General features: G+C 39.5%; 1 protein-coding gene across 6 annotated transcripts in view; it reads left to right on the top strand.

The window, feature by feature from the left end:
• Positions 1 to 15011, top strand: part of Plcb4 (phospholipase C beta 4) — a 351489-nt gene that overhangs the window by 75463 nt on the left and 261015 nt on the right. Inside the window, exon 1 of one of the 6 annotated variants that reach the window (XM_048348810.1) lies at positions 14198 to 14706. The exons of the other annotated variants lie outside the window; for them this stretch is intronic. The gene's annotated coding sequence lies outside the window, so the exon portion shown is untranslated. Of the gene's footprint in view, positions 1 to 14197; positions 14707 to 15011 lie in introns of those variants that run through there. 6 annotated transcript variants of the gene reach the window in all.

Genomic DNA, 15011 nt, shown 5'->3' with positions numbered 1-15011 from the left:
AAGACAGCACCAAAAAATAGATAGGATTATCATGGATAATGTCGAATAACTTCTACCAAGGCAAGGTCAGTATCCTGTTCCTGGGGATTTTGGGGAAAGCTCCCAAAAGTTTCAAATTCCTTGTTTCAGAGGTCATATTTTGTGACAAGGTTGTATTTATGAAGTTCTTGCAGATTTAAAATGCCTACGGTTCAAGAATATTTTCGTCTGCCAGCTGCCAGGTGGCTCAAGCCTGTATTCCTAGCTACTTAGTAGGCTAAAATCTTGAGGATTGTGTTTCAAATCCAGCCTAGGTAGTTAAGTCCCTGAAACTCTTATCTTCAATTAGCCACCCAAAAGACAAGTGGAGCTGTGGTTTGAGTGGTTGAGTGCTGGTCTGAGACAGTGCCCAGGCCCTAAATTTAAGCCCCAGGACCAGCATAGGCCCACCACCCCCACCCCCCAAAAAAAGAAAAAAAAATACTTCTATCAAAAGGTGATGGGCTTTACACTTAACATTTAATATGGTGCCACCTTGTGGCCACACTGTAAAAATGATTTAGAGCTACCTTGGGCCTAGTTAAATGTGAATCACCACATGAATAATAGTATTATATCATGTTATTTTACATCCGGATGGTTCAGATTCTTATCAAATGTGACCATTTGATGCACCTGAATGCACTGTATGTACATAAAGGAAGAATTAGTGTAGGAAGGACACATTCGATAAGGAATCACCTTTAGATCATCACAAGCTTGTAAACCATACTAAAAGACAAACAGGCACATTGACTATAAGAGTATAGACTATATGTGGATTTGAAGTATTTGTAGAACTGTCGTTCTTCACTTCCAATCAGAGTTTGATTATAAATAATATAAGCTTTTGTAGTGACAGAGTACTTGCAAGATGTACTTTTGTCCTCAAAGGGCCTATTACCCATCTTAGAAGATAAAATATATGGCCTATAGGGGAAGAAGGTTGGATAAAGATTCAACACAGACTTGAGGTCTAAAGCTGTGAAAGAATTTGATTAGGGATAATACATAGAGGTCTGTAGTAAAATTAATGAAATGAAACATGAGTTAGAGAAAAGAAACATATGTTTTGTGTGCTACTGGGTTTTGAATGCAGAATCTCATGCTTGAGACCCTGTTTTCTACTACTTGAGCCATGGCCTCCAATCTTCTTTTGCTGGTTATTTTGAAGATACAGTCTCATGAAATGTTGTGTGTTTGCTTTTTCTCTGTTTGGGGCTTGAACTCAGGGCCTGGGAGCTGTCCCTGAGCCTCTTTTGCTCAAGGCTAGTTTTCTACCACTTGAACTACAACTCCACTTCTAGGTTTTATTGGTGATAATTGCCTCACAGACTTTTCTACCTGGCTTTGAACCACAAACCTCAGATCTCAGCCTCCCGAGTAGCTAATAGTACAAGTGTGAGATACTACTACCCACCCCCCGCCCCCCAGCTAAGGACTGTATTTTTAAACTTGTGCTTGTGATGACCTCTAACTGTGATGGCCTCTATCTATCTCTCAGTCTCCTGAGTATTTAGGATTACTGTTATATGGCATTGGAGCCCAGCTTCACTTCTTTATTGTGAGAGCCTTAAAAATACTAATGTGTATTACAATTTGAAAGATATCCTAACCTTCTTTTAACAGAAAGGAACCTTGTTTGTTTTTATTTTTCAACAAATAGTCATTATAATCTGGGGACTAGTAAGTAAATAGTTCAAGGAATTTCTATCTGTTCTTTTTTCCCACAATAATGTGGTATAACAGGTGACCACAAAACTGGAATATCATAATAAAAGTGTATTTAACTTAGAAGCTAGGAGGTTTAACTGATCCCACTGCCTTCTGTATCTGTGGTACCTTGCAAGTTGGATAGGCAGCTCTGCGTTTCTCTGCCTGCCTGCCTCTGATCTCACCTGGCTTTGCTCACATATCCAGGTGCTGGGCTCTCTGTCAGCTGATTGAGGATGGCTTTATCTAGGAAGACTCATGTGACTTCTTTGCTATGTCTGCATGTGTGATACAAGATAGGTGTCTTTGATTCTCAAGCATGCTAGTCCTACCATAGGTAAGGCAGAAGACTAAGCATGGGAGCAAACTTGGTTGTGGTTAGCACTTTTAAAGCCTTTGCTTGCATCATGTTTGCTAGCATCCATGGAGCAAAAACTTTCCAGGCCAGTGCCGGGGCAAGGGCTCTTCGAGGTTTCACAACACAGGGTGAGGACACAGGGAATGAGAAGAATTCGGCTCTTTATTACAGCCAGACTACCCTATACCCATCAGTGTCATGGGTGTGATCATAGGCACCTGAGCAAGGACTGTGGTCTTAACTTTGCTCTCTGCCTTGGCCATATACTGTACTTTAACTTCTGGTAGGTAGCCTCACAAACACATGTTTGGGCCTTTTCAAGGAAGAGATAGTTCATCTGGCTCTACAGAAGGCTTTTATTGTTTTTGTAGGAAAACTATTCCATTCAAAACTGAAAGGATTGGACACTGTCTAGTTCTAGTTGTATTATGTCGGAAATGAGAAAATAGAGGCTCAGAGAGAACTGTCTTATAATATTCCCAAACAGCTATTTAGAAACAAAGCTGGGTCCTAAACACCCTTTCAGGTCATTTAGATTATTAATGACCTCAAAGAAGCCTTGTTGGAAGGTAGAAGAGACTGAAATATGATCTTGATTTTCTAAAAAAACTCTCATTCCTGCTCTGGGAACTGTAATATAAGTAATCTTTGTTCAAATAAGACTAGGGAGTCGTTAGATGCCTTCTTAGACATCTTTGGAAAGAAAAATGGCCAGAGTAATTAAGTATCTTCATTTAGCTAGAGATCTTTGACTTTTTTTTCTTCCTTTCCTGCCCTCCATAACACTTGATGCATAAGAGAAGTCAACAGAGAACTGAGAAGAGAGGAAATAATTATACTAGCCAATACTAAAAAAGTATGAAGGCAGATCTAGCTTAGGATAGCAGAAACATTGATGCTTAAGATAGGTGACAGTACTGAGGAACAATTTTTATTTGTTTGTTAAGTGACTCAGTGTTATATGTGGTGTATGTGTGTGTGTGTGTGTGTGTGTGTGTTTGTGTGTTTCTTATTTAGTAACAGAAAATAACGGAAATTCTGAGCATTTTCTCCAACATACCCCCATTTTTTAGGGAAGTATGCTCTATCACTGAGCTATATCTCTAGTCTTTGTTTTTTGCTTTAGTCTCAAGATATGGTCTTGTTCTATACTAAAGACTGGCTTCAAACTCTCGGTCTTCCAGTCTTCCAAATGATAAGATTAAAGACATGTATGATCACACCTGTCACCCTCAGCCTTTAGATATAGGATAGGATATTGTGCACTAATATAGTACTGTACATTGCAAAGATTCAGATGTATTTAGGCATTATTCATGTTATTGCTTAAAAATAGTGGGATATTCCCAGCTACTCGCCATGGAGCTAAATTGCTTTAGACACATCCACCTTTTGAATTCCTGTATTTACCTTTGAAGTAATTCTCTATACTTCTTTATTGTCTCTATACTTCTTTATTTTGGGGTTGCTCAAATACAGAATTTGTGCTTAGCTTCCTTTCCTTTACCTTCTCCCTGCTCTGCTTTCCAAGTCTCCTTAGCCCAGAGTCCTCCAGGGAAGACCTGGGCAATGCAGGGAGCACTGGTGGAAATTGGAGCAAGAGACCTAGGAATCTCTCTACTGTCTGCTTTCTCAGGTATTTCCAGGAATGAGTGTGTCTCTTCTGTAGCATCTGCTCTCACCTCCATAGCAGCCTTGGCTGGGGTCCTGGCCTATCAGGTTGGCTGGACTGTGATAACACCACCACATCCTGGCACCATCCTTCTTACAAGGTCAGTGAGCAGCTCTGCGGAGACTCTGGTGTGGTCTTAGGCTCCCTATTCCCTCTGGTCTTGTAGCCATTTCACAAGTCCTCTAGCCAGTCCCTTTGTTGGAAAGACATGGAGTAGTTTCTCTTTTCTGTTGCTTTGACTGATGATAGTTTATTATTATGATAGTTTTTACATTTTATCTTTTTATTTCCTTCCTTCCTTCCTCACCCTCCCTCCTTTCCTTCCTTCTTCTCTCTTTCTCTTTCTTCCCCTCCCTCTCCTCCACTTCCTCCTCCTGCTCCTTCTTCTTTTTCTATTTTTGTAGAAAGTATTGTACCTCTGAGCTATATCTTTAGTCTTGACGTTCTTGTAACCCTTTATCCTGCTTCTACTTTTTTTCTACTCCAAGATCTCAGGGCCTGAGCTCCACCACTTTTGGTTTTTTTGGTGGTTAATTGGAGAATCAGAGTCTCACAGACTTTCCTGCCTGGAAAACTTCGAACAGAAATCCTCAGATCTCAGCCTCCCAAGTAGCTTGGATTACAGGCATGAGCCATTGGTGCTCAGCTTAATTTACTTTTGAGATTAACTTTTAGGACATCATCTGGGCTACTTGGTTAATTTTATTAGTCATAAAGATAGAAATGACACTGAAGAGTAGAGCAGGGTAGTTTAGTGTTAGCCACATCATTCATGGGGTTTTGTGACTCAGGACACTTTTCATAAGAAATGTGGACTTAATTTAAAAAAAAAATGAAACCAATTCCAGTCCTAGGTTTTCTGTGAGCAGATTTAAAAGTAGAGATTAATGTGCAGAGGGTAAGTGTTGATAACTGTTGAGATCAGCACTCAAGGAAAATAATGACAAATTCAAAATTTGGCAGAAGGGAAAGCTCCACTGAGATGTACCCTTTATTTCTTTCCTTTCCCTTGTGGAAGTGGGGATTGAACTCAAGGCCTTGGGCTTCCTATCTAAGAGCTCTACCACTTGAGCCATACTCCCAGCTGTTTAGCTCTGAGTTTGTTTTTCCAGATAAGCTCTAACTTTGTTTGAGCTAGCCTTGAGTTATGATCTCTCTGCCTCCTAAACAGCTGCTAGTACAAGCATGTGCGATTATATTGGCTTGAGATAGCTCTTAACAGAGAGAGGCCTTGGCCAATTTCACCAGGTAGTTCTGAGGCAGGGTTTTTAATTCACTGATGTTGACCATGGGAGATGCTTGACCTTGGGGGAGCAGCCCTTCCAAGTCAAGAGCTTTGTCTGGAGAAGGTTGAGAGCTAAGGACATCTTCTGGCCTCATTCACAAGAGCCAAGAACTCACTTGTTCACCCTACAGTGGGGTCTGAGCATTGCATTATATAATGGTCACACATATATGTAGGTGTACCCTGGGAAAGGTCAGTAGCTCATTGTAAGGAGTACAGAAAATGGGGGCACAGTGCTTGGTATATACTCAACAGCACGGATTATTATTCATGAATGAATTATGGAAGTTCCGGTGGTTTGACTTTATGATGTCTAGCTATTCTGAGACTGTTTTACTGTCTTCCTCTCCATAACCTTGTCCCACAGAATTGAGAAAAAGCAGAATAAGTGACTGTGGGTCAACAGAGTCCTGTGGCTGTTATCCACATTCCTATATTACTATTAATATGGGTTTTGACATGTGCTTACACCTATAGGTTTTTATATCTTTATTCCCTAAGGTAGTTCTCATCCAATCTGACAAAATTAGTACAGCTTTCTTTTTAAACCAATGTTTATTATATCATGACTATACTAAACACACACTGCCTCATCATTTCTTAGGGCAGCTCTCCAAGGCACTGAGATTGCCATTTGATGAGGAGGCCCGAGTCACTCAGGTTAAATGACCTGCTCAAGTCACCCAGCCTCAGCAGTGAGAAGTTATAGCCACATTATGAGCGCCTCCTTTTAACTACACATTCGAACAACTTAAACGTCAGTAAGGGAAACCTTCTCCTCCAAAAATAACTCTAGCAAAGTGTAGGTGTTGTTTTGGTAGAAACAGTTCAGCTGTTGCCATAAAAATCTTCCCCCAAATGGCTTTGTGAGAGCAAAGCTGTGCAGGCTCTGCCTGTGTTTTCTAAGGGAGCCGTATGGCTCAGCTACAACACAAATGATTTGTTTTCCTGGCTTTGTTGGCAAAGTGATTTGATTTCTGGATTCCCCTGAGGGGTAAAAAATATAAACACACAAGTTTCTTGATAATTAGATGTGTAAACAGGAGCTATGAAGAAAAAGTCCAAATAGAAATTCCAGGTATGTTTTCATTTGGTGAGAAATGTAGAAAGGGATGGAGGTAGAGGGTTAGAATTCACTCGGGTTTCCTTTTCCCAATGTCTAGCTCTGCTACTCATCATCCAAAATAAATAGTATAATCCGCTTAAGTCCCATAGGAAGGTGGGTGTGGGAAGAAGTAGATGTCAATCATTGGTTTTAGAGAACAGTACAAAAGCAGTCACTATTACTGTGTATCTTAATACAGGTAGCACTTCCTTTTTAGTTTTCATTTTTTGACACATGGAGCTAAGATGCAGAATTTAACACAGCCTATAAACATAGACCAAAAAGTAAATACTGTTCACTAAGAAGGAAAGAGTGTTTTGAGTCAGCCAATAGTAAACCAAGGGAGTCTCCTAAAGGTTGATTTCTTTGTCTTAGTCTTTTAAATATCAACCCTTTAAACAATTGTGGCAGTCATTACAGAGGCCTCTTATGGTTTGTCACTGCCCTGGGTGCTTAAACTTCAGTTGGTTTCAGGCAGTGCAGAAGTGCAGAGTTCATGCTGTTTATCTCTTCCATGTTGCGCGTAGGGCAACCCTCAGAAAATTGCAGTCTATTCATCCATAATGTGGATACATGAAGTACCTAGCTCAGCGTATTCAAGGAATCACTTAAAAACATGTGACCATTACTCTCAGAATAACTAATACTGGGATTGCCTTGAGTACAGTTTTCCTATTTGGTGAGCAAAGCTGTGCACAGCCATACAGGGAACATGCTATTCCAGTTCCATTCTCAGATAATGGCATTGAGGTACAAAAAGGTTCAAAATGTGCAAAATCACACACACCTGGGATTTGTACCCAAGAATTTGGTACTGCCGCCCCATATGACAGAGGTGTGGGTGTGAGTAGAAGGCCATGTGAGGCATTCTGACAGCAAGGAAAAGGGTGGGGACAACAGCTTAGACTTTAGAAATTAACTTTAGACTCTTTGTACATAGCCTGCCATAGCAGTTTACAGAGCTATTTCTTGCAGGTACATTTGACATTCAAAAGCAATCAGATTGTATTATCTGTTCCTTGAGGGATTACTGGGCTCTGGGCATTTTGAAGGTTACATTTGCAATCAGTATTAATTTCATTGTTAACCATTTTCCTTCATGCTCTTTTCAAGGGTGTTTTTCTTTTCTTTCCCCTTCCTTCCTTCCTTCCTTCCTTCCTTCCTTCCTTCCTTCCTTCCTTCCTTCCTTCCTTCCTTCCTTCCTTCCTTCCTCCCTCCCTCCCTCCCTCCCTCCCTCCCTCCCTCCCTCCTTCCTTCCTTCCTTCCTTCCTTCCTTCCTTCCTTCCTTCCTCCCTCCCTCCCTCCCTCCCTCCTTCCTTCCTTCCTTCCTTCCTTCCTTCCTTCCTTCCTTGTTTCCTTCCTTACTTGTTTCCTTCCTTTCATTCTTTTTGTCAATGTGGGGTTTGAACTCAGGGCCTGGGTGCTGACCCTGAGCTCTTTTGCTCAAGGCTCTACCACTTTGAGCCACAGCTTCACTTCCAGTTTTGAGTGGTTATTTGGAGATAAGAATCTCATGGGGACTCTTCTGCTTGGGCTGGCTTTGAACCTCAATCTTCAGACTGCAGCCTCCTGAGTAGCTAGGATTACAGGCTTGAGACACTGACGCCTGTTTCTTTCTTTTTTAAAAAAAATATTTATTTTTATTTTGTTGTAAAGGTGATGTACAGAAGGGTTACAGTTACATAAGTAAGGTAATGACTACATTTCTTTTTGAACAATGTTAACTCCTCCTTAATTTTCTCCAACTCCCCTCCCTTCCCTCCCTCCCAAATTGTAAAGTTCATTTCCAACACAGTGTCTAGTGAGTATCACTGTTGATTGGTTCACTCTTTTTCCTACAGTTTCCCTGATTCCCAGTCCCTTCCCCAAACCAGATAAACTTCTATACAAGACAAAGGGTATATAAATTAAAACAAAACAAAACAAAACAACAAAAAACAGTGACCACAGGGAATAAACCAAAGCAAGAAAGGAAAAAAAAAAAAGAAATACATGCTAACAGTACACTAAAAAACCCTATTGTTCCCATTTCTTGGAGTTCTTTTCAGTTAGCATAATTTTATATGGTTATAGGCATATAGCTACTGAGCTATTGTGATCTTCTGATAAGAATATCTTAGACATATTCTAGTTATTACAAAGGAGAAGGGTGACCATGCAGCCTATGTTTCTTTGGGTCTGGTTTACTTCACTTAATATAATTTTTTCCAAATCTCCCTTCCCCACCCTTGTTTGTTTGTTTTTGGTGTGTGGGGGAGTGGCTAGGTTTAATGAAGCTGATAATTAATGGGATTGTGGTTCAACTTAAGTTTATTGTTCAAGAAGTAGTATTAGTTCACAGAGTGGGAGTGTGGACTTGGCTGGGCCTTGTGTGTCAGTGATTTCATGTCACACACACCCCTCCCCCCCAGCCATGTTGTTTTTATCTTTTCCTGTTTCAATCCAAATGCTCATTAAATGAAGGCCCACCACATTGAATCCGAAGTGATGATTCTCATTGCTTTTCCTGATTCATTCAGGATGTTCATTTTAAGTTACACCAACAAATGGAATAATTTCCTTGGAAGCCAACTATAGAGGAAAATTACACAAAGAAAAAGACTAAAAAGTTCTCCATTCGCCATTTATATTTGAGCAGATTTTTTTTAAAGTCATTGCATGGAGAGTGGCTGTAATTTTAATGAAAAGTCATTTACTGTGGTAACATGAAAGTACATAGCAATTCTTTGGATACTGTGTGAGTCAGACCTTGTTAAATATGGGAAGAAATGCATGACTAATTGTAAATACATTTTGCTTATCCCATGGCTGTGTCAAAAGACCTGTAAAAAATCAAGGTAAAAGAAAAGGTTTCTTTAGGTTTACTGTAACATTAGCTGGCTCTATGGCTCTGAGCCTGAGGCTAGGATGAATATGGTGGCAGAACCCTGTGTTAAAGAGGCTGCTTGCTAAATGTTAGGCAAAAGGCAAGAAAGTGAGGGCCAGAGTGAGGATACAAGAGTGTGCAAAATTCTAGGGACAAGATATACCTTCAACGGAACACTCTCAGTTCTTGCCTCCTCCGAAGCCCTGCCTCCTATTAGCCTATTCAGCTACAAACTCATCAGTTGTTTAATCCATTGATGACAATAGTGTCTCCTGGTCGAACTGTTCCTCAATAGTGCCACCAGCTGGAACCAAGCCATCATCCCAGGGGTCTTTGCGGATATTTTATATCCAAACGATGACAGCACTAATAAATGGACAAACTCCCTTCAAAATGGGAACAAACCATGAGGACCTTTAGGGAAGGAAGAAGAATATGCTATCACATTGAAGATAGTGACTTTGATATACTGTTTCCTGCAGGGGACTGTCACATAAGTTTACACTGGTTGATTCTTAATTTTAAAAGTGAAAACAAAACAGAAAAAGGGTTTTGCTGGAATAAGGAGAAGTCTCCTTACCTTATACTGTTATTTATAGGCCTCAGGGTCAAGCTTAAAAGTTCCAAGTCGTGATTTGGATGTATGTATAAACTACTGGTCATTTTATTGGTGATAAGCAACTTACATTACATTCTTGCTAAGTGCCAAACATTATTTTTAGCACTTTACTACTAAGAACTCATTTATCCTTGCCATTACCCTTTGAGGTAGGTACTTTCTTTAGCTCCATTTTACAAATGAGGAGACTGAGGCAAAGGCATCTCAAGTTACATAGCAAAAAAAAAAAAACCCAAAACAAAAAACTAATGGTTAAACTGTTGATCACTGCACAACAAGTTTTCTTTTGTTTATTTGTTGTTGTTGGTTTGGGTTGGCTTTTTTTCAGTGTAGAGAATACTGGGAACTGGGGATTGAATTCAGAAATTTGTCAAGTGTACTACCATTTGACCCATAGCTCTAGTCCTTTTCCTTTAGTTTCTTTGTCAGATAGGCTCATATGCTAACTTCCCTTGGGCAAGCCTCACAACGTTTTCCTACTTTCCTCCTCCTCCCAAGTAGCTGGAATTATAGTTGCGCCTCACCACACCTGGATTTTTTTGTTGTTGTTGTTGTTGTTTTTAACTGTATTTTTTTTGGTCTTTTTTTCTTTTTTGGTACTGGGGATTGAACCCAGGATGTTGTACTTGCTAGGCAAGTGCTTTGCCACTCAGCTACATCCCAGCCCTAGACTGTTTTTCAGAGAAGGTCTTTCTAACTTTGCCTAGACTTCTCTCAAATTGAGATTCTCTTCTGCCTCTATCTCTCATGTAACTGATGCTATCAGTATCTTTTATTAGGGTTTCCACTTTTCAGTCATTTAGATACTACTCATGTGCTTCTTGCTGTATTCTAATTCTGTCACTGTTTAGTGTTTTTTTGCTTTTAACTACAAATAAATGCATTTTGTGGTAAAAATGCCACGTATTTGTGGTCTTATTTGTGTCAAACCATTAACCTTAAATGGAAAACTATTATATTCTAGGTAATTATATATCTATACATATATGCACGTGTGTATGTGTATGTAAGATATATTAATTGCCAGTGAAAATTTAAAAGTCCTATTTCAGTCCTAATCTGATGTTATTGCCTACAAAAACAAAACAAAAACAGTAAAAAACCCTATGTCAAGTCTGCCAGAGAAAGAAAAAGATGGAGAGGGAAATGTAAGATGGAGAGGGTGCCAGAGAGGGATTTTTGTGTTTTTAATGCTGAATTTATAAATTACCTAATACCCCCTATCAGTTGATGTTAGTGGCTCCTACACATTGAGAATTGTCTAAAATATGAAGCTATTGCACAATCTTCTGAATTATCTTAGGGACTGTGAAGCCAAGGGCTTTTCTGAAGAATTCAGGCTTGTTTTCTTCAAATTCAAGTAGAGTTCTCATCTGGATTATTATCATTAAAGTCATTCACTACTCTATCTGATTATAATAAGACTAGTTTTAGGTGGGTTCGTGGAAAGGACTGAGTGGTTTTTATCTAAGTTCTTGTCTAATATGGTGTGGCTACCCATACATTGTAAGCCAACCCAGTTGGAATATGACCTTAAATTGATGATTACATTAGATGGTGCTAAGCATGTTCAAATGCAAGCTAGAGATTATTAGGAATAATGTCTGCCCTTTGCTACCAAGGCACTGTCTGTATATATACAATACTATTGATTAATATAGGATTATTGTATGTTGATTGAGTTGTCAAGCTTTCCTTTCATCTCCTGCTTTACAAAAATAATAACTGGTATTATTTAGTTGGTTTTCTTTGGAATGATTGAGATCTTCCTTTCAGTTCTCTAAGAGCAATTTGTGGGTACAACTAAGAATCACCAATGTGAACAATGAAATAATCTATACCTGAAGATTTAGCTGGTTATCTGATAATATAATTTCCCATGCTTGTGTGCTTTTGTGTGACATGGCATTCATATGATTCATAGGAATCCATATTCTGATTATTCAGTTAGCAGTGGTTCTTCTCTACATACCAGGAGCCCAGGCATGGAAAGATCTCAGCTTGGCAAAAGTTTTAACTCCCTTCAAGTTTTAACTGTTTTAAACAGTATTCCTCTTTCTATTTTTAGAGATTATTGTTAAGGATTAAGCATTAATATTAAATATTGTAGCTGCAAATGAATACTAAGTCATTAAGTGTGGATTGCATGGCAGGTGAATTCCGGTAATTTGGGATTAATTGTATTTTTTGCTATTTTATGTTAGCACATTATTACACATGTGAACAATAATATAAAAAATCCTATACTTGTAGACTTCATTTGCTCTAGAAAATATGTATTGATTCTAAAATATGAACAAAAATAACACTCATATACTTCTTTCCTTTTTCTCCAATTTCCTGATTATGTTACTTACTTTTCATTATGAACAAGATCTGGACTAGTAGTTTCATTACATTCCGTATACTATACATGCTAGACTTCCAGTTCATATGCAAATAAATTATGTAGCAAAGATCAGAACAAAAGAAAATAATAAACCAGAAAGTATTTCAGTGGGGAATAATTGAATTAAGAAGGCCCACCTAGTTATTAGAAAGCATAATGTAGCTGTGGTAAACACATTTATTAGAAAGAAGTTTGTTCTTAAGAAGTCAGGTGATGAATAGGGGTGTTGTGCTCACTTATTTTTCTTGGAGAAGCTGCCAATTGATAGTCTGTTTTGGTGGTTTTGCCCTGAAAATTACCTCCTTCCCTTCCATTAATGAGAACAGGTCCTACTGGGGATGTGAGGAGATTCTATTGGTTGTCAGGTATTAAACACGGTTTACTGGAAGTGCTGTCACTCAGATTCTTTCTCTGTAGTCCACCTGTGTAAAAGTGTTTGAAATGTGAGACAAAGCTACAAATGTTATTTATCTGGATGGGTTTTTTTTTTTTTTTTTTTTTTTTTTTTTAGCAGCCTAGGTCCTGTTACTGAGCCTTTTTACTCAAGGCTAGCTCTCTATCACTTTGAGCCACAGCTCTACTTCCTGTGTTCTGGTGGTTAATTGGAAGTAAGGGTCTCACAGACTTTCCTGTCTGATAGCTTTGAACAGCAATCCTCAGATCTCAGCCTCCCGAGTCGTTAGGATTACAGACATGAGCCACTGGAACCTTGCTGGATGGTGTTTTTAATGATGATTTCTGGCCCTGTATCAGGACTTTGGCTTGGTGCCCACTATCCAGCATACATTACCTCCCTGTCTATCGTTGACATTTGACATTCACCTTTGAGGGCACACAGGAGACCATGGCCACATGTCCTTGATGGCAATTGCGGAGTTGTGAAATGGAACATCCAACCCCTGGAGGATGGGCTCTGTGCTGTCCTTGTGTTTCCTCATGTAATGTAAAGGTTGAAGTACATATCTAGTTAGTATCTGTGCACTGTTTTTTCTTCTACATGCTTCAATGTGGGGGAGGGACGCTTAGCTTTAGAACTTTGAGAAATGTAGAAGTTGGGGTGTGTGTGTGTGCGTGTGTGTGCGTGTGTGTCTGTGTGTGTGTCTGTGTGTGTGGTCATAATTCAATGAGTTTCCCAGGAGCTTTGAAAGCTCATCACCATGCCAGGTTGGTGAATTAAAAGTTAGCAAATGCTGGGGGCTGGGGATATGGCCTAGTGGCAAGAGAGCTTGCCTCATATACATGAGGCCCTGGGTTCGATTCCCCAGCACCACATATACAGAAAATGGCCAGAAGTGGCGCTGTGGCTCAAGTGGCAGAGTGCTAGCCTTGAGCAAAAGGAAGCCAGGGACAGTGCTCAGTCCCTGAGTCCAAGGCCCAGGACTGGCCAAAAAAAAAAAAAAAAGAAAAAAAAAGAAGTTAGCAAATGCAATTTAGAGTTATTAGCTTTTTTCTTTCAAGTAAGTCTCAGGAAAATATGAGTTCTCTCAAGATGCTCAGGATTGAAGAAGTTTGAAAAACAAAACATATAGTATATTTTCTGATAGATTCAACAAATATGAGAATTGTTTTTTGAAAAACTCAGAAAACTCAGATTGTAGTCTGTGCCTGTCTTAAAGTTTGACCTAAATTCTTATTTTGCAGGACATTTTGTATTATTTATTACATATTGAGAAACACTGTCTTTTAAGCAAAGCTAGCACTTATAGATTTGTAAATGTGGAGACTTATCTGTAAGTGTGTACACATGTGTGTGTGCATGTGAATCTGAAGCACAATTGAAAACCCTCCTCAGAACATTTGGCTGTGCATGCAGGGGATATAATCTTTAGAATTCCCTTTCAACATTCATTCTGAATTACTTTCTTTTTTCCTGTCTTCAATCCTGCTTCCCCGCCTTCTCCTCCCCCCCCCCCCCCCTTATTTTGTAGATGGAGTCTAGAGAGGTTTGAACCCAGGCTGGGCTCTATCATCCTGCACATTTCAGCCTTGCATGTAGGTAGGATTACAGGCGGGAATAACTTGGTGTCTGACTTTTACTTGCTTTTCTTTATATCAGTGCTACTAGTAACTTAACAGTTTAAAAGATTTCATTTCCTTTTTTGGAGGAAAATAGACAAAAAGAAAAAAAAAAAGACTGGCAGCCCAGATTGGAGTAGAGCTTAAAGCAAAGATGTGGAACAGCTCAAACCAATGATAAGCAATCGGTTTTGGTTTCCTTTAGGTTTCGACCTAGCCTTCAGTCTAGAATAAGCAAAGGTTTGCTTTGAAGAAGAGTATAGGTGTGGCCTGATGTCTGCTCAAGTGGCACTTCTTGTTATGTTTGGGCCCTCTAACTCATTCTAGAGCAGAGTTACTCGGCAATATGTCTGCAAAAAGCTTTGCTGTGTTTGTTGTTCTGCTTAGAATAGTTGAAGATTCCTTTGGCCGCTCTGTCTGGATACTCCGTTGTGACTGTGGGCACTGTTTGCCCAGCCTCTCTTTTTGTGGCCAAGGGGTGGGACTGTGGGAGACCAGTGAGGGCTTGGCTGTCCTCAGGCTCCTACCTCCTCTTCCCCCTCTTTGGAAAGACTGAACTTATCCAAAAACTGTGATTGCCCTGAAGTTCTTCAATCTGCCTCAGGCATGCTCTCAAGAACCTGTGTGTGACTGGGGAAGTTTATATGCTTTTCACTCCTGGTCAGGTAAGAAAGCATACTGAAACATGGCTTTAGGAAGAGAGGTGAGATTTAGGTAGCTGAGCAGCTCTGTTGAGTTCATGGTTTATAGAAGATCTATTACAGTTTTATTCTATGATTCCTTGAAAGGAAGCAGGTAAGACAATAGAAAATACTTCTCTTATCTTCCAGCTAAACCCCAATCTTCACAAAGATTGTTTAATCGATTGTTGATTTTTCTTCCTGTTTGGATTTTAAATGCCAAGGAAGTATAATTATGCAATGTCATTTTTGTGGGAATTCTGACATTAATTTGATGTAGATTTATTTAT

Source organism: Perognathus longimembris, chromosome 6 (assembly GCF_023159225.1).
Source record: "Perognathus longimembris pacificus isolate PPM17 chromosome 6, ASM2315922v1, whole genome shotgun sequence".
Classification (NCBI taxonomy): domain Eukaryota; kingdom Metazoa; phylum Chordata; class Mammalia; order Rodentia; family Heteromyidae; genus Perognathus; species Perognathus longimembris.
The sequence above is the reverse complement of the archived record's forward strand: the minus strand, read 5'-3'. Positions and strand labels throughout refer to the sequence as shown.